Below are 20,849 nucleotides of genomic sequence, written 5' to 3'. Positions count from 1 at the left end.
AGCAGCATCTCTGGCCTTTACTGCTGAAGGCCACTAGCATCCCATCCCCTTTCCACCCAGCAGCTGTGACAACCAAAAATTTCTCCAAACATTGCTGAATATCCCCCGGGGCACAAAATTGCCCCAGGTTGAAAACCACTGGTCTATTCTTAGGCTAAAAGTGGTATTATCATCTCCTAGCACCCACAATATTGTGCAGACCCCCTTTCTGCTCCACACTGCTGAAGCATGAATCCCCACTGCCCCCAGTTTAAGCCTTCTAACTAGATCTAGTAGTCTTATATTCTCTTCAACCTCTCTTCTACATCAGAGATTTTGGGGGCTTTTGTTTCCTTGCTTGCATGTTTTCAACACCCTCTTTTAGATCCTTCTCACTTAGGAGACATGTAGTGCAGTGGTTAAGGCATGGTAGACTTCGAAATTAAAAAAGAAAATATGTGTGAATCATAAAGCAACTTACCATGTTTTTAGGACTATAAGACTCACCAGACCATAAGACACACCCAGGTTTCAGAGGAGGAAAATAGGAAAAAAAATTTCGAAGCAAAAAATGTGGTAAAATATTTAATAACCTGTGACCCCACTCCACTACGCCCCCCCCAACAAGCCAGGTAAGCTACACTCAGACTATAAGACACACCCCCCTTTTCCTCCCAAATTTGAGGGGAGTGTGTCTTATAGTCCAAAAAATACGGTAATCATTTTAAGACTTGTAGCAAGTGATTTAAGATCTCCAAGCCTCAGTTTTCTCAGTCTCATGAGGAAAAGAATATTTAGCATGTAATGTCGTATCAAGAACTATATAATGCAATGTGGGTACAGCACTTTTCTGAGTCTGGAATGTAGTAATTACTTACTAAATGGCATTTGTCATTAACCAGGCTCATTGTTATTCATCTCCATCATTTAGATGCCTCCATCCCCTTTTTCTTCCTTTTTTTCTCCATCCTCCTTTGCCAATTTTGCCTCCTTTCCTGCTTACCTTTCTTTTCGTATTCACATATTTACTTAAAATCAATGCATCTCTAAAGCGAGAACTTGCAAAAAGTTGCCCTTATCATTAACATTCACCATGAAGTCTTGCCCTCTGTTTCTAAATGTCTAGAAAACTGCTCCTGGAATGTCATGAGATTATTTGTCAAAAGGCAGACAAGCTCAAATGTGTCAGGGGTGAATTAAAAGATCACTAAGAGGGAAGGAAGAAGCACGAACTGTTTAAATGTTACAGATAAGGTCATTATTCTCAGCAAAATAAAGTAGACATTGAACCCCTTGAGGGGTAAAGCCAAGATTTTATACAATCAGAGCAGCCTTGGAGATACATTAACAAACTGTTGGGAGTCTGGAATAAAGAATCCTGATGAAAAAGGGTATGGTGAAGAGTCATCAATCTAACCAACCAACACGCATTCACTTTTAAAGCCTAACTGTATATAGATGTTTAAGTTGCCTACAGTATTGTGTAGTGAGGAAAGTGCTCTCTCCATCTCAGAGTGGAAACAAGTATCAGGGAAGCTACATTTAATTGGTATTATTTAAGGACGAGTTAAAGGATGACAAATGTTAGACATTATGGAGATGGTTCAACTGGAAAAAAGAGATTAAAAGGAGATATGGCCATTGTAGCAAAAAGATTCTCCTGTGTTCAAGTATTTAAACATATTTAATATGTTGTAAAGCAGAACTAATTGCAACAAGCAGAAATTCTAAGCTGATTTCTGCTGCTTCACAAAGGATACTTTTGCAGCAATGGAAGAGTGAAGTTGGAACGTTGTTTAAGGTTAATCCTTTCCATGGCATCAGAGTTTAGAGGTTAACAAAGCCTATATCACAAGTATCTTCTCAACATCTTAACAGATAGGAAGTGGAGTCATGGTCCATAGATGAAGCTTTTGAGTTGGTTAGAGTTTTGCTGAAACCTGAACTCTGCCACTCACTAGACGTTTGACGTCGGTTAAAGGGCTTTCCCTCATTTAGCCTGTTTTCTAACCTGTAATAAGAGATGATGATGCCTACCTCCTTGGCATAGTTAATAACAAGTTAAATTAGTTAACTTTTAGTCCAGTCAAGATGGAGGCATAGGTAAACATGCTTTGCCTCTTCACTCAACTACAGAAAAAATTACAGCTAGAATATAAAACAAATGTCATCCAGAACCATCAAAAAATTGAGCTGTAAAGAAGTCTGGCAACCAACGATTTAAAGAAGCCACATTCATCCAGGCAGGTAGGAAGGGCAGAGATGTGGACAAGTACAGAGAGGCATGGAGCTGCAAAGTGGTATGGAGAGGCAGTGGAACGGGTGGTCCCACATTCACATATGGTGGGTGAAAATTGGAAGGGATGCTTCAAGAGCAAGAGATCCCCAAACCTGACAACCCAACAACCCAGGGTCCAGCACCATAAAGATAAATCCCCATAACTTCTAGCTATAAAAATCAGTGGGGGTTGGAGCAATGGAAGAAACTTCTGGATTCTCAGGAGACTCTTCGTAAAGGTCCCACATGGACTTAGGACTTAGGCACTCCCAACCCCTCTAGGATTCGGCACCAGGGCAACAGCTGGAAGAGTTTAAGTGGTATATGGGGAGAAAGTGAAGTGACTGGAAACAGTGGGAGACAGCTTCCCCCAGGCAAACCTTCAGAAGCCAGGCACTGGCATTGTCCCCTGTCTGAGCCCTCCCGCACCAGAGCCACAAAGTGGTAAAACAGGTTGCCTCACTCTGGTGATCACCTCAGGCTCCACCCCACACAATTTACAGGTGCACTTTTCTACAATAGGCCACACTACAAAGACAAGGAGTCAAAGCAGCTCTACCTAATACACAGAAACAAACACAAGGAGGCTGCCAAATTGAGAAGACAAAGACACATGGCTCAAATGAAAGAACAGAACAAAACTCCAGAAAAAGAATTACACGAAACTGAGATAAGCAACCTATCAGATGCAGAGTTCAAAACACTGGTTATCAGGATGCTCAAAGAACTCATTGGGTATGGCAACAGCATAAAAAAGACCAGGCAGAAATGAAGGTTATATTAAGTAAAATAACGAAAAATCTACAGGGGAACAACAGTGGAAGGAATTAAGCTGAGAATCAAATCAACAATTTGAAACATAAGGAAGAAAAAGGCATTCAATAAGAACAGCAAGAAGAAAAAAGAAAACAAACAAACAAACAAAAAGCATAGACCAAGGAGCCTCTGGGATATCTCCAAATGTACTGCGTTCAAATCATAGGGATGCCAGAAGGAGAATGGGAAGAGCAAGAAATTGAAAACTTATTTGAAAAAATAATGCAAGAAATCTTTCTTAATTTGGTGAAGGAAATAGACATACAAGTCCAGAAAACACAGAGAGACCCAAACAAGTTGGTTCTGAAGAGACACATAATAATTAAAATACCAAAGGGTGAAGAAAGAATCTTAAAAGCAGCAAGACAAAACCAGATGGTTACCTACAAAGGAGTTCCCAAAAGACTATCAGCTGATTTCTTAGAAGAAACTTTGCAGGCAAGAAGGGACTGGCAAGAAGTACTCAAAGTGATGAAAAGCAAGAACCTACAACCTAGATTTCTCTGTCTGGCAAAGCTATCATTTAGAATGGAAGGACAGATAAAGTGCTTTCCAGACAAGGTAAAGCTAAAAGTTCATCGTCACCATGCCCTTATTATATGAAATGTTAAAGGGACTTACTTAAGGAAAGAAGAAAATCAAAACTATGAGAATTAAAATGGCAACAAATTCACAACTATCTACAGCTGAATTTGAAAAAAAAAAAAAAAAAAACCAAACTAAGCAAACAACTAGAACAGGAACAGAATCATAGATATGGAGATCACTTGGAGGGTTGTCAGCTGGGAGGGGGAAGGGAGAAAATGGGGGGAAAGGTAAAGAGATTAAGAATCATAAATTGGTAGGTACAAAATAGACAGGAGAATGTTAAATATAGTATGCGAAATGGAGAAGCCAAAGAACTTATGTGCATGATCCATGAACACGAACTGAAGAGGGGGATTGCTGGAGGGAATGGGGGTACTGGCTGGAGGGGGGCAAAGGAGGAAAATTGGGACATCGGTAATAGCATAATCAATAAAATATATTAAAAATTAGTTCATTTTCATAAAACACTTGGCATAGTATTTGGAATGCACCAGATGGTTTGTAATTGATACTTGTTGTTTTAATTATACTAGCAGTAAATCTTGCATAGGGTAGGATTATACTAGGAGGGTAGATAGAATTCAAATCCCATTGAGCTTTAGACCCTCTAGCTCCTCCCCACAAACAATAAAGTGTAACCAAGACATTGAAAGATAGGGACTCCAAGTGGCACGGTGGGTGGGTGGAGGGAAATCCTTCTATCCTTTTTCCCTGTTGCCTATTCAGTCACACTTTGGATGTTAGTTCTCCTATGACTGGATATAATATTGAGTTGGCTTGAGGTATATTCTGGTTGCTCTCCAATAATAACAACGTCCTCTGAACAGCCTCCGTTCAATGATTAATATGTTCAATTCTATGGAATTATCACAATTGTAGCTTGATTTATGGCTTAAGTTTCTTTCCTGAGAACAGGCCTATAGCAGGTGTGGTGCTCATAGTTGCTTTCCCCTTTCCTCCACCCCTCAGGCTGCCCCTGGCTCCTCCGGGATGGAAGTGGAGAACTGGGGAAAGAAAAATAACAGGAAAAGTCTCCCTTTATCAATGCTGATATAATCTGGCACTAGTTTCTTTTGGGCCTATGGGGGATAAAAGCTGAGTTTGGTGGATATTAAAAACTGATACTTTCTAGTAACATGCTTGTCAGTTCTTTATATAAAGCCCACTAAGCTTCTGGATATCTCACATTCCATAACCTACATGTGAGCCATCTGCAACTTCTTTGGCCTCCAGTTGTCTCATTGAGATTTTCATAACTGGGGTGCCAGGACCCATTGAGAAGTCCATTTTGCAAACAGCATCTTTAGGATGATTCCTATCCTGCTCTTTTCTGGTGACCACCATCGGCTCATTAGAAGCATGTACTTCTGTTCCAGTGAACTCCAGCAGGAGAACAGGTCATTCACAATAAAACTGCTCATTTCCATCTATCAGCAGAACAGATACCAGGCACGATTTTTCTCCATTCAGCTTTCACAGGCATGCATAATCAGCCATTGTGGAATGAGCTCTCATCTCCCCCATGTGCAAGAGGCCACATCTCTAACAATGTTTTCCAATTAAAATTTTTCTCATTTTTTACATCTTCTCTTCATTCACTTTTGTACCCTGCACGTGAACATTACTCTAATGGTCACATAACCTTTGACCTTGTCCTTTCCAAGTTTGGCACTGGTCATCTAACACCACACTCCAGATTGTGGAAGTTGTCAGCACTATAGTTTCTGAAACTAATTCATGAAAAGTGCATTTTAAATACCTCATCACAGAAGGCAATCTTCCAAAATACCAAAGTCACCACTGCACTGAAGTCTTATAGCGCCCCCTAAAGTTGTGCTGGAAGATAGCACCGTTAGAGGACAGAATGCCAGCCCTCCCAACTTCTGGCAGACCGAACGGAGGGCTGAGTGGAGTGGGTGGAGGGCTCTTTCCAATCTGGGTGCCTTTTTCCAAAGGGTGAATGACTGAAGATCGCAGATTATAATGTCCTATTTTTTTGTGTGTTTACAGAAGTCATCTCTTCTAATATTTTTTCTTTTTTTCCTGAAATACGTGTCAGAAGGATAATCATCCATGGGAGGCACACAGTCTAGTAAGGGCTGCCAAAGTGTCACTTGGCACTTAACACAAGGTTTCATGAGAAGAATTTCTGCTGTTCCTTTCTCCAGAGCTTAGGAAAGGAAGGGTTGTGCAGCAAAGAGCAGAGGGACTTTGGAGTTGGGCAAGCCAAGGGTCAAATTCCAGTTCTTTCATTCCCTTGCTGGCTGACCTTGGGAACTAAGCTTCGTATTTATTCATACATTACTAATTCATTTATTCTATTCCCAAATATTTATTAAGTACTACTATTGCCAAGTATTCTGTCACATTCTGAAGGATGGTGAATTAATACACAAAAATGCATACTCCATATTCTTCACAGAACTTATAGTTATTGTGGCAAGATATCAGAATCTTGGGTCCAATGATAGAACTCTTGAAAGAGGAACATAGCTCTCCTTAGTTATATATTACTAAGAAATATCAGAACATTTCATATATATAAATATAAGTATATATATATATATATATATATATATATATATATCAGAAGATAGACATATATCCCACCACATGTGACTCCTATTTGTTGATGACCTCTGAAGTGGTTAAATACATAGGAAATTGTTGCATTTTGAATGCCCAGGGCATATTGGTATCAAGAGAGAGTATGAGAGTTGTTAAGCTCAGCAGAACTCACAGTTGTAACATGTTTCCTGCAACATTCTCCTTTACTATTGAGTATGGTTTATTATCATGTGGAGTATTCTATAAAAAAAAACATAATACATGTTTCCTAATTTCTAATCATCCTCTCTTTTTCTTTATTCTTTTTTCTACCCTTTCATAGATTTTCATTTTAACTTAATTCTACTTGATTGCTAGTCTACTGTTACATTAGAATGTCTTCTTTGATTAAGGGAAAAAAGTCACAGATGAATACATTTTTGAAGCCAGTTATTACCCATATGCCACATCTCAGTGAAACCACAGTCATCCAATGTAGGCCATTTAAAATAAAAGAATATTATTATTATTATTCTTGAATTGAACAGAAAATAGAACCCACTCTGAAACTGAAAGAACTACTGAACTTTAAATAAAAATTTCTTTACAAAAATAGAAAATTCCCACTAAAGTTAAAGGAAAGAAAATATTATTTAAAACATTGAGAATGGAGATATTTTTAAAAATTATGTGCTTTTACCCTAAATAGTGTCTCTTGATTACTTGCTTTCTCCATTTCCTGATTTTAAGTATTATTATTCATTGTCAAGTTTTATAATACTTTTCCACTAGGGAAAAATAACACTCAGTCATTAATATTAATTAAATATGTAAATGAATTTAATGTTCACCACCAACCCTTTTTACTATAACTTGTTACTCCTGATTTTCATTTCATCTCTTCATTGGGTGCATTTTTTGTCTAGCATCTGTTCTTTTAATTCCAGGGAAGGTTTATGCTGTTGGTGGAATTCCTGCATGTTTGAGGATGTAGAGCTGTTAGCATAATATTCCAATGACAAACTATAGCTGGATATAAGATTAATGAGTCCAATTTCCTTTCTTCCAAACTTTGTGGAAACTCCTTCACTGTCTTCTGGCATTACACATTGCTGTGGAAAAACACAAGGCAAGCCTGCACTTTTTGTTTCTATATTATATTGTTAGTAGTAGTAGTAGTAGTAGCAGGAGTAGTATTAGAATACAATAAATTTACTAGAATCTGTGCTCATCATTCCATATAAAAAAATTTTGGCATTGGATGCAGTGGTGTTTCTTTCTATTCGATCATCTTTATTTTATAAACTACTTTCTTAGATAATCTTTTAAAGCACCATCTTATATTTGACTGTTTTTGGTTGAATTTACTATACTTTTGGGACTTTTCATGTGACTTTTACCTCAGTGATACTTTAAATTTTTCTTTGCTTATTTCTTGGACTCTTCTCACCTTCTATGATTTAATTTTACTAAAGGTGTTGCTTTTCAAGTTATAAATCATTATTTTTTATGCAAGAGAGGTATCAACATAACTAATTTCCTTGATACTATGGAGAACTGGAAAATGATTGTTTGAATCTTCCCCTAGTAATATATGCTATCTTTGTGTTTCATTCCTTTGACTATTAAGTATTTTGCATAGATTTTTATGCTCATTTATTTTTGATAGTTTTTTAAAGTATTGGTTGAACAATATTGTGCATGGTGATGGTGCAGAAGTAAGAGATGGGAGGAAAACTCTTGAAGGTGGTAGGCATTTTTATTTTACTGGTTTTCCAGAACACTCACAAATTTAACATTTCCAGTGCCACAAGCCTGTGCATCATTCCTTCTGTTTTAGGTGTTTAGGACGTCAGTTTAGTTCCCAAAGAAATTCTGTATGTCACAAGTCTCCTGATGTGTGATCTGATCATCACTGTTTTCATTCTATACTTCAATTTTTTTTAAAGATTTTATTTATTTATTTTTTTAGAGATGGAAGATAGGGAGAAAGAGAGAGAGAGAGAGAGAGAGAGAGAGAGAGAGAGAGAGACATCAATGTGCAGTTGCTGGGGGCCATGGCCTGCAACCCCAGGCATGTGCCCTGACTGGGAATCGAACCTGCGACACTTTGGTTCGCAGCCCGCGCTCAATCCACTGAGCTATGCCAGCCAGGCTTCGATTCTTTCTTTTCTTTTTTTTTTTAAAGATGGAATGACAAGACCAGGTGGGGAAGCGAGAATGAGTAGTCTCTGCCATAGATACTGGCAAACATCATCGCAGAGAAACCGCCCCTAGGCCAGTGGCTTCTTATGGCACTATCTCTCTCTTCTGCCAGGGCCACCCACCACCTTCCATTCTCCATGGATTCCACTGTCTGTCTTAGATTTTCAAGGGTCCCTCAGTAGTCTTTTCAGGGTTGTGACACTTCTAGGAAAATCTGTCCCCTGTTTTAGGTCCAGGGAGTCACACTTGCGATCTCGGCATTCAACCCCTTGCCACGGACAAGATTCACAGTGTCACATGGGAACCTATCAAAGTTTGTGGTTTGGGTTGCAACTATTTTCACTTCCACGCAAGAGAGAGTAAATTTTACTTCCTCTGTTTGCCTTTCTTTTTATTTTTATCATCTTCAGAAGGTTTAGAGGAAAGATTCTCTAACCATTAAACCAGAGACTCTTCTTCGAAGGTCATGTCGCCCTTACAATCTCCACTGCTGTGCTTCCAACTACAGAGCAGCTGGAATGACGTGTGAGGGGGTATGACAGCTTTACCTGTGATGACAGAAGCTTGAACTTGTCCACCTGGTTCATTCCTCTTTGCTGTGAAGCTTTATATTTGCTCAGCCTCCTTTAGAAAAAGCTAATCATTTTAAAACACACATCCACCCTTGTTTAAAATAAGACTTGAAAGAGGAGAAAATTGACCTAGTTAGTTCACAAGGCCCCACTCTCTACTTCCGACAGAGTCTAGTATCCTATCACTTAGCAACTGTAACTTGCATCACTGTGGGAGCCCCTCCTCCGGTACCTAGCACAAGGCACAGCTCACAGGACCCTTCCAGCAAAAAGCAATCAAGTGAAACAATTTAAGAAACTTATTGTAAAAGATAAATCCCTTCTTTTCAAGAAAGCTAAAGCCATCTCTTTCCAAACCTCTTTCTCCCTCGCTACAGCTTTCTCATATAGTTCCCCTTTCCTGGAAATGAGCAGGGCAGTAGAATTTGATTTGATTTATAGCATCCTGTGAAACAGGCACAGAAAAACGGTTTCCTTAGATCTTCCGTTTAAAGCCCTTCTTTCTTTTTTCCATTAAAAAAAAAAAACAAACCCCTCAACGGTCCAGTCTCCCCAAGGCCTGAAGCAAGCAAGAAAAAAAAAAAAAAAACTGAATGAGACGTTTCAAAGCACTCTGTTCAGAATCTCTGTCCCATCTCTGGAGGCAGCCCCTGGAAAACCTGTGTCACCTTCTTGAATCAAGTCATCTTTCCTCCCTTTTTTCCCTTCCTCCAAGGCCCTGGAGCAAGCTTTGGGTGGGGCTCCTTCACCTCCAAGAAAGGCAAGCTGCTATTTTAGGGACTTCATGCTTCAAAGAGTCTAATTCTAATTGGGTTACATGGTAACTACAAACTTAGCCACAGGGCGTGACTGAAGGTCAAGGGGAAGAGCTTGAACTTAACTGGGAATCAGAAGGACAACTGACCTGATTTAAATCTGCTATTTTCTAGGCATGTCACTTAAGACAAATTACTTATCCTCTCTGAAACTTTTTATTTTTTCTCATCTGTAAAATGGGCTTAATAGGATCAATTTCACAGGATTATACACTCATAATAATTACCGTAGTTTCTACCATAGAGATTAAGCACTCAGTAAGTGCTAAGTTGTATGCAAAAATTACCATATTTTGCCATGTATAATGCACTTTTTTTTGCCCAAGTTTTTGAGGGAAAAATAAGGATGTTCATGTACATGAGTAGTGCCTGAAATGCCTTGTATCTGTTCTTGTGTTTTATAATTATTTGTTACATAAAATTTCTTGTACCATAATATGTTCAAATATAAGCGCTAAATTTCCTTTATAAAGCAAAAACCAAGTATCTAAATATAAATAAATAATAAAATTAATTAATAAATAATAGAATTAAAAATTAAAAAGAAAGATTGTTTCCTGAACATTTGGGCCAAAAACATGGGTGCGCATTATACACAGGAGTGCATTGTGCACAGCAAAATATGGCAACTCTCTCTTTACCTCTCTCCCTCCCTCCCTCCCCCCCTCCCTGTGGTGCAGGCACATGCACACACACATATGATGATTATTCACTGGGTACCAGCCTGCTCTGTGAAGTTGGTTATCTAGTGCCATTATTTTGCAGATGATGAAAGTGAGGCTCAGTGCTGTTAAGTAACTTTCCCGAGATAACATAGCTAGTAAGTGAAGCCGTGAAGTTTACATTTGAACCTGGAGCTCTGACTCCGAAGCTCATGATCTTAAATGCTCCGTCATTTCAGTCAGCCAAGATATCCCAAGTCCTCTTCCAGTCTCGAACCAAAGTCCACAACACGACTTCACATAAGTGGGATAAGAGGCCATTGCTAAGAAGCCCCATGTTGACTGAGTCACTGGATAGCTCTGTGACCTCATGCAGGAGGGTCCCTTCCCTTGAATTCTTGAGCAGAGAACTTCAACTCCTCACTGCCTCTGTGAAGGATCCCCTGACTCCCTCTCTCCTGCAATTCAGAAACAGTCCTGTTCTCTTCTGTGGTCCCGAAGTCCTTTGTCATTTCTTAATCTCAGTAAGTACTTCTAATTCATAGGACTCTTGTTTCCATGTGTCTGTCACCACTCACGAACCAGTTCCTGAGAGCAAGGACTGTACATGCCCCACCTGGTGTCCAGAAGATCACAGCAAACGCATGTTGGATGAAAGATCATACAAACAGCCCCGTTTTGGCAGAAGGCAGTCACATAACAGGCATTGGGCCAAGCACTTGCCATATATTCTCTGATTTAATTCTCACAGTCATCCCATAGAGTAGGTTCTCTTGTTGAGCTCAATTTACAGGGAAGAAACTGAGCCTGAAGGTGATGAAGCAGTTTGCCATGATAGTATTTAAATGGTGGAGTAAGGAAACACACCAAATTAGGCCCTTCTCCAAGGGGATGCCCTTTTCTTTGCTCCAAAGTGAACGGAGAAACAAGCTTTGTTGTCACAGACCTCGTCACTTCACTCCAAGTACCACCTGCACACTCACAAAAAGGTACAACCGCACTGAGTGGCACCTCACAGTGTGGCTGTGGGTCAGTGTGACTTTTACCTCTGTTAACACACAAATGTCCCTTCTCTGCACCTCTGCAGGAACATCCGAGTAAAACCTTGTCAGCTATTTCTTTAATCAAAACTAGGAGGAAAAAAAATGAGGTCAGAAACGGGTTTCAGGAAGAGAGACTGCCAGAATGGGGGACAGAATACTGGAAGGAAGGCAAGGGGCCATGGAAGGTTTGAGGATTAAGGGCAATTCCGGCCATCCCCTGCTGGTGTTGGGCCACAGCCCCTGGGGCTGTGACTGTCAGTAGCAAAGTGAGCAGGGCCAGGCCCCTCCCTGTCTGTGTCTGAGATCATTCCCCAAGTGCACCACAGGTTTTCCCCCACCTCCCCGTGGACTCTCCAGGGATTAATCCTGTCTCTCAGGAAGGCACTGCCCCAGCCTGGCTCTGTCCCGGGTCCCAGATGCTGAGCCAGCCTCAGAGCTGACTCAGTTGTCCCTTCCTTTGAGTTCCTTCCACATTGGGTATGGGCTGGTTCTGCGTGCTTTTCCCTGTACCTCTCACTGCAGTCAAGTTCATCTCTGCAGCCCAAGCACACAGCACAGGGCCTGACACGGAGATGGTACTTGGTAAATGCCTATGAATTTAAGAGGCACCAGCGTATGGGGGAGAAAGCACAGGCTTCAGAGTTAAATACACAATTGGGATACTAGTTCTGCCACTCAGTCTCCATGACATCTTTGGAATTTACATGTCCCCAAGCCTGATCCAGCATTACTGTGTAGATTATATGAGAGAAGCCGAGCAAAAGTAGTGTGTAAACTGTAAAGGACTGATCAATAAGTAATTCTCATTACAATCAAGTGGTCTAATACTCCACTACCAGAGCTGCTATTCTTACATCTTTCTAACCAGAGACCCACCTTCCAGGGTCTGGGTACACAAGCCTCCAAAAGTAAACAAGACAAAGATTTGACTTCTGGTGTCTGAGTGCTCAGAGGTGGTCCCTTGAGTCGTCATTATAATCTACTGGATTCATTTACTATTCATTCATTTATTTATATGGCTGCATTCAAAAAGACTTTTCAGTTATTCTTTTCCAGGCTGTGACAAGTTGAAGAGATACCACAGAGAGCAAAGTAGTTATTGCTTTTGTCTCTTGATGCTTATAGAGACAGGCATTACACAAATAATCATTAAAATATTTTACTGTAGTTGTGACAGCACTGAAAAAATGGGAAGGACAGGAAATCAGGGAAATACATGAAGGGGAATGATGTGTGTGTGTGTGTGTGTGTGTGTGTGTGTGTGTGTTAATGGGGTTGGGACGCAGTACCTGGAAACAGTGAAGACTTTCCTGAGGAGAAATCCGTTAAACAGCCTGAAGGAGGAGGAGGACATAAGCAGGTTATGAAGGCACGGGTGTGGGAAGGAGGAGGCAACGGTAATGAGACAAACGCCTTCTCAAAAGAGGGATCCTGTCCTCGGGGACAAGACCAGTAGGTTGGAAAGCACTTGGCACCTTGAAAGTCCTCTGGGGCACAGACAGGAAAAGATACTTTCTGAGAAGAGTCTGAAATCTGCCTCACTTTTTCCTTTTGGCTTGTACTGATTTTCTCAGTTCCATGAAAGAAAGGGGGGGGGGGAAGAGGAGGGAGAGGAGAGGAAAATGGACAAGATGGACAAGGAGATGAGGAAGAAGAGGAGGGGGAGGAAAAGGGAGAGAAGGAGGGGAAGGAGGGAAGAGGAGGAGGAGAAGGGGAGGAGGAGGAGGAGGAGGAGAATTTTATGATTCCTTACAACTAACTGGCATTATTCCTTACGGGATTTTCTGCCCCTCACCACCCAGGATCCCTGTCTCAATGGTGGCCCTGCTTCACTCTATCCTTTGAGCTAAAGAAAGATGGGAATTATCCTGATCTCCCTGCTTTTTCCACTCAGGATCCAATTACTGCTGCTTCTGCTGGCTAATTCTATCAAATCTGGTGCTTCCTCCTTCCTATAATTGCCCTTTCTGCTGTAGGCCGCACCCTCAGCACCCTCCAACCCAATTGCTAAAACAGCTTCTCCGCTGACCTCCCATTCATTATTCTCCCAGGAAAAACTTGTGACTGATATTTCTAAAGCCCAAGTCTGATCATGTTCTCCTCTGTTTAAAATCCTTTAAAAGGACATTCTCGTTCCTTAAGAAAAAAGCCTAAACTCTTTTCCTTGGCACCTGGACTAGCTACATTTGCAGGGCTCAGTGCAAATGAAAATGTAGAACTCCTTGTTCAAATATTACTAGGAATTCAAGACAGCCATAGCAAAGTGTTAAACAAAACACAAGGCTTTTCTAACTGCAGGGTGTGTGCAACAGCACAGGCTGCATGTCCAGGAAACAGGCTTCCCCTGGCACTAATGCCCCACATGAACCAACCCCTGGCATCTCTTCGGTGCTACCCAGACTGCCTATTGCTCCCCAGTAAGCCTCACACTCTGTCATACCCCTTTTACGCACAAGCTGCCCTACCTGGACTCTCTTTTCCTTCTGGCTTAACTACTTCTTATCTACCAAGATTCCAGATACCATTTCCTTCCTATTCTGCAGGCTATATGGCCAGATTCTGAGTTCCCACAGCCTTGACCTTCCCTTGCTAATAGCAGCTATTGAACTCCACTGACATTATTTATTTCACATTTTCTGAACCAGATCTTGACTTCTCCAAAGGAGGAGACAAGGACTTCTAACTCTAAGCCGTGAATGCTGGATATTGATAATTTCCACTATGTCTTGAGGACTTAGTGCCCTGAAATAACTACTAAATAATTTATATGTGTGATCTCAGGTGATACGTATTATTATAACAGAAGTAGCTTACCCAAGATCACAGCTAGAAAGTGGCAGACACAGTACTTAGGAATAAATCCTTCTGATTCCCAAACCCATATGATTAATTCACATGTTTTATTTATCCTCAAATTTCCAGGCAAACACAAGATATGGTAATCTTATTCATAATCCTGTAAAAAAATCCTAATACTTAGAGCTTGTGAATATTACTTTATTTAGCAAAAATAAGTTTTACATATGTAATCAACTTAAGGATCTTGAGATGGAGAAATTATCCTGTATTATTTGGGTGGGCCCTAAATGCAATTACAAGTATCCTTAGGAGAGAGTTCAAAAGGAGGTTTCAAACAGAAGAGGAGAGGGCATTGTGACCACGGAGATGTACATTAGAGTGATGTAACCACAAGTCAAAGAATGCTGGCAGCCCCCAGGAGCTGGAAGAGGCCAGGAGCTGATCTTTCCCCTAGAACCTTCAAAGTGCTGGCCCCTTGACTTCAGCCCATTGACACAATTTTGGACTCCTGGTCTCCAGAACTGTGAGAAAAAAGATGATCAGCCAAGTTTGCAATAATTTGTTACAATAGCCACAAAAGCTAATATAAGATAAATGAAGTTTTAGGTAGAAGAATAATGAAATGCGTGGTGACTGTAGAGAAAAATGAATGAATTGTACAGTGGGTGATTCTTGTCAAACACTCACAAGCATACGTGCACACACATGCACACACTTTTCACTTTCCAAGTTAAGCACTGCCCCCATTGTACATATGAAGGAATTGTGGCTAAGGGTTTAAATGACTTTTATAAACTCACCAGCTAATGGGAAAAGGACCTAGGGGTAGACACCATGCCTTTGGACTCCTATGTTAACCCATTTATGTCTTCCTTAGTAAAAAAAGAAAATTGTCTTAAGAGGAAGAATCCATCAGTAAATTTTCTACCTCAATTTTGAATGTTTGTTTTACTCCACACCTATGTCCAGCTCAAGTACACTCAGTGGGAGCGCAGCCCACAGATGTCCAGGTAGCACAGCTGTGAAGCCCTAATGGCAAGGAGCACCCCTTCTTCATGGATTGCTCCTGGTCCCCGGCATGGCCTCTGGCACCTAGCAGTACTTGGTGAATGTTTGAAGAAAAAAAAATTAACAAAATCCAATGCCTGACTCAGTAAAACTTGTGATTTAGTGCCCCTTTTTTCCATTTTATTATGACTTGGGATGCCCAAGACACTGAATTATTAGTAAAAATAATTTCCAAACAAGTGGGAAATATTAGCCTGTAGTAGTCATGGCTGTGCCTGTCTTCACTACTAGCCAAGAGTGCCTTGACAGGAGAAAATGCATTGCTACCTCTCTGTATCTCTCATTTTACAGGAGGGAGGTGTTCAATAAACTAATACTTACTGTAACTAAAGACATGAAAAGGCCACTTTCTCTACCATGAGCAGACAAGACTTCTGTGTTTTGGGGACACAAATCTGACTGCGCTCTTCCTGTAACTTGGTGTGATGGTTCCAACTCGACTATAAGTAGCATCTCCATCACTGGATGTAATTGAGAGCTAACTCTGGCTTCCTCGGGGAGAAGTTACATATGGAAGATTCATGCCTTTCGGGTGTGAAGTTCCTAGTGGAAAGCCTCTGTTAATTTACAGGGGGTCATAAATCAGCAGGAAAAGAAACATTGGCTCACAATCCATGGAAGGAAAAGGCATCCTCCAGGCACAAATGCAAACTGGGCCACAAGCCTAATGATGATTTAAGACCCTGGGCTCAATGATCTGCCCCTGGCTGATTTGGATTCCCTGAGACCTCTCTGCTTAGGCCAGAAAGGAAGGTTTTGCACTGACTACCGATCGTAAATGACGGGCACACAAAATTTTCAGCTGACTATCCATCACTGAGAGTGCCATGTCTGCTCAGAAGAGTAATGCCATGCATTGCATCACCGACAGGGATCCTGCCAATTGGCTGCAGCCCTCCTGGTCCCTTGGGCCAAGGTTTGTACTTGTAAAGGACGGCTCGCATTTAGATATTGATTTAAAACTGGAATTCTTAGCCTTGGCCAAGATGTTTAGACCACTGTTCTTGTGGGTGGGAAGCAAGGAAGAAAACAGGTGGAAATAGTCTACGACTTGTTCAAGGTGGTGGTTCCTCAGGTGTATACAAAAGTCGAAACTAATCTAACTAAGTACTTCAGAACTACATAGTTGGTGTGTTTGAAGTTATAAGAAAAAATGCCAATGAAATTATTTCTGGAAGTAAAAAAAAATGGTTATTTAATTATTGGAAACTAATTGCCTGGGAATACCACCAGTAGAGTTTGAGATTTCTGATCAGGGAAAGAAGTCATTCCTGACCACCTGCTATTATCAGCCCAGGTCTATGTTAAATGCCAAAGATCAGAAGTCCCTGCCCTTCTAGGGCTCCTGGACAGAGGAAGAAGTAAGGCACACGAACAGACAATTATAGCATAGTCTGGAAGGTGCTGTGATGGGTGAAACATAGAGAGGGGCCATGGGAGCAGAGGCGACCCATTCAGCCCACTTGGAAGTCAAGGTAGATTTCTGAGGCATGGAGCATGTATAGAAGTTTTTCAGTCAAAGGCTGGGAAGGGCAATCAGAGTAGGGAAAAGAGCTTTAGAAAAAAGAACAGATTGTAGTACGAAGTAGCACTTGTGTGTGTGTGTGTGGGTGTGTGTGTGTGTGTGTGTGTTTTAATTATGAGTGGTTGGGGTGGGAGAGGGTTGTTGGATCAGAAAGCTGGAGGTTGGGAAGGGCAGTCAATGAGACTGGAAATGTTAAGAAACAGATTTTTTCCAGATGACACTTTGTCTCAGCTGAGCTAAAGGAAAGCAGCCTAGAGGTTTAACCATGTGGGAACAGGGAACATTATTTTGTTCCATTTACCCATTGACTTGACAGAATAAGGAAAGAAAATAATAAAGAAAGCTGTGTATAGGGGTGACTGAGCTGGATGGAAACTGGGAGACCTGGGTTTCAGATGCTGCTCTTTTCTGAAATTGACTGTGTGACTCAGATGCTGCTCTTTTCTGAAATTGACTGTGTGACTTCAGGCAGGTCGACACCTCTCTGAGCCTGTTTCCTCACTTACCAGCTGAGGGTAATGATAGCTGCTTCAGAAATGTAGAATGAAATGCAAAAATATTGAGAAAAGCAATTTGGATGGTATAAAGAGCTCTTTAGAAATAAATTTGCCAGCCCTGGCTGGCATAGCTCAGTGGATTAAGCGCGGGCTGGGAACCAAAGTGTCCCAGGTTCGATTCCCAGCCAGGGTACATTCCTGGGTTGCAGGCCATAACCCCCAGCAACCGCACATTGATGTTTCTCTCTCTCTCTCTCTCTCTCTTTCTCTCTCTCTTTCTCTCTCCCTCTCCCTCCCTCCCTTCCCTCTCTAAAAATAAATAAAATCTTAAAAAAAAAGAAATAAATTTGCTTATAAAATTGATGAGATCAGGAAGAAGTTTACGTACAAAAATGGAGTCTAACTATATGAGGTTTCTCTAACTTTGAATTTGATGGTCCTGGCAGATGTCCCTGTGACTGTTCCATAGGAAGACACTAATGGACATGTGACTGCCAGAGTGGAGGCAAGGATACATCAAGCTAAACTTTTAGAGAAAGTAGCATGAATACCCAAGGGAGAGAAGAGGCAACACTGGGAAATGGGGTCTGCTCAAGGGCAAGGGCAGGGAGTATTTTGTGGACTTGAGGAGTTTTGTGAACTGCCTGCAAGGTTCTTGAAAATTTCCCCAGTGTGGTGGGACATTGAAATCGTGTCACGTCCCCTGTTCTAGGGCCTTCACACAAAGTGGGAGGCAGGGCTAGAATTCCCTGGGCATAGCCCAGGAGTGGGTATAGCATTTGGCAGTGCGAAGCCACCCACAGGATATTAAGCGACACTGAGTGCCTCCCCTGTGCCTTCACTGACCCGTCTTAATGCTCTGTTGAGACTCAGATCCTGTTTGTAAATGGAAGATACCCAACCCTCACAGGGGTCCCCCATTGCTGTTCTGTGGGAGCCATCCAGTCCCATCCAATTGATTGATTTCTCCGGATACGCCAGGGGTGGTCCTGGGAGAAGGGGGTCTTGGCAGGATATTGCCTCATATTCTCAGTTCATTTGCCACTGTGCCATTGCCAAGTTTTGCTTCCCGTTGCATTTCATCAGATCATTCCATAGTCTGTCTCCTTAAGGCACATTCAGAGAATCTGAATTAAGCTTCAACCAACCCCTGACTTCCCCCAGAAAGCATTGTTAGGGAACTCGCTTCAAAGGCAGCCTGGGCTCTGTCCCAGACTCCAATCACCCTTTCCCTTCGCCTCATCCTCTTCCTCATCATTCAATGGATCCTCAGCAGCCCCTACTTCCCTGGTCACTGGGCAAGCCCTTGTATGTCCTGAACAGCTATGCCAAGAATCTGCCCATCGTAGCCCTTCTTTTCTGCTCCCTGCAGCCGTGAGACTTTTGTCTAATTATCTCTGGACTTGGCAGCAGTTTCATATTTTAGAGAAGAGCATACGAGCTCTGGTCTCCAGCTCCCCCTGTACCAGAGACAGGACCCTCGGATAACAGGGCGGCTATAATGCCTCCTGCCAAGTGACCGTAGCCACTCAAAGCAAATCCTTCTCTGAGACAAAGGAGAAAATTAACTTGACATATCTTACCCATAAGTCATACATCAAAGTGAATGAGTACAAGCCTTGTTTGTTTCCACAGCTTTCTCTAAGCTGAGAGATTGTGAGCAAACATTCTCTGAAATATCAGCAAGAGCTTTCATAGTGTGTCTATTTGAGCACGAAAAGCATCCACCTATCAGAAGTGACCAAAATAAATCCCCCTCTCATGAGCTATCTCTATTTCCCCAGCTACCACTAGAGTCTAGACCACCATTCGTTCTTACCTGACCCACAGAGTAGCATCCACATGGTTTATAACCCTGTAATCCTTCTTTACTTGGCAGCTGGAGAGAAGGATGCTGCAAAAATGTAAACCACATTTCCCCTTCTTCTACCCCCATTAAGATAAACTGTTCAGTTCTGCCTACAACAGTCAATGGTTCTGTTCTCGCCTACCTGCACAAACTTGGCTCCTAGCGCTCTCTGTCCCACCCCCTCTGCCCCAGCTGGTGTAGTACCCTTTTACTGTAGTTTCTCAAATTCCCAGACTGCTTCCCTCCTAGGAGCTCTGACAGTAGAAGTTTCCCTTTTCATGGGATATTCTCCTTTCTGAGTTTTACATACCAGGCTCCCTTTGGTCATTCAAATGAATGATCTTTAGTCAGGCTTTCCTTAGTGACTTACTTTACATTCCCGACATGTTAGCTTGAGCCATATGAAATTGCTATTTCATAGGTTGAACATTGGAAGTTTTGTAACCTTCAAGTTTAAAAAGCTCTGGGCCTATTTGTATTGCCTGAAGGGTGAGTTTTTCTACACATTTGTGTTGTTCGCCTGGTTTGTATATAATGTGCAGTATTACCTTATACATAGTACGTTCTTAATAAAAGGTACTTGCCGTTGCTATCACTGTTGTTACAGTCGTGGTTGTCACCCATCATCATCATCATCATCATCATCATCATCATCATGCTAAACCATGCGGGAAGACATAAAGATGAGGATAATGTGCAAACAGAGGAGACCTGAGCACTGAACTGGTTTGAGATATAGAACACTAAAGGTCTGACTGAGATTGGATCTTTCATTGCTGGCAAACTGATCTTAGATAAGGCAGTATTCTTTTGGAGTGAACACAAGGATTGGATTTTCAAATTAGACTCACAAGAAACAAATAGTCTACCAAGTAGCACGCTTTATCAATAATCTCAAAGCTACAAGTGACCCATGTCAAGGGCAAGCAGGGAGAAGCCCAGGGCTGCCCACGCTCCTTCCCAGGCACTTTCCCCCCGTGTCAGGACTGGCTGTAACCCAGGTTCTACATATAGGTTTCCAAACTATGGACAAAAGCACATCACTTAAGTGAAAGGCAGATATTTTGGTCTTGAAACATCTTCATTTTATACTCCAGTAATTACATAGCTTACGTGACATTTCTGGGGGAGCTGAGCCCCATGAATCTGCAGATTCCAGGTTTATTTATCACAAGCAGCCCTAAACTGATAAGGTACATGCTCCTAAAAGTATTTCAAAGATAAAGACTCACCACTAATAAATACCATCCATAGTTTTCCCTAAAATTCATAATAGCATATTTACAAGGAGATTTACTGGGTCATATTTCTTCCCGTCCTCAGCCATCCCCAGGAAAGAAAAAGAATGTATTACAGGCCTGTGTAACCCTTTCCTTCCCACTTTTCTAGGCTATAGTTCCCTCATCTGTAAAATGAATATTTTGATCACCATATCTGAGGACCTAAAGGGTCCTAAATCTCATAAATCCATGATAAGTGAGGTTATTGAGGTTATTTTCTATCACTACATAGACCGCAAGAAGCAATATTCCTAACATATAGTAAAAGGGATGCTCTACCAGGAAGATTGTTAAACTCAACTTAAAAAGTTCCTTTCAGCCCTGGC

This window comes from Phyllostomus discolor, chromosome 3 (assembly GCF_004126475.2).
Source record: "Phyllostomus discolor isolate MPI-MPIP mPhyDis1 chromosome 3, mPhyDis1.pri.v3, whole genome shotgun sequence".
In the NCBI taxonomy this organism is placed as follows: Eukaryota; Metazoa; Chordata; class Mammalia; order Chiroptera; family Phyllostomidae; genus Phyllostomus; species Phyllostomus discolor.
The sequence above is the reverse complement of the archived record's forward strand: the minus strand, read 5'-3'. Positions refer to the sequence as shown.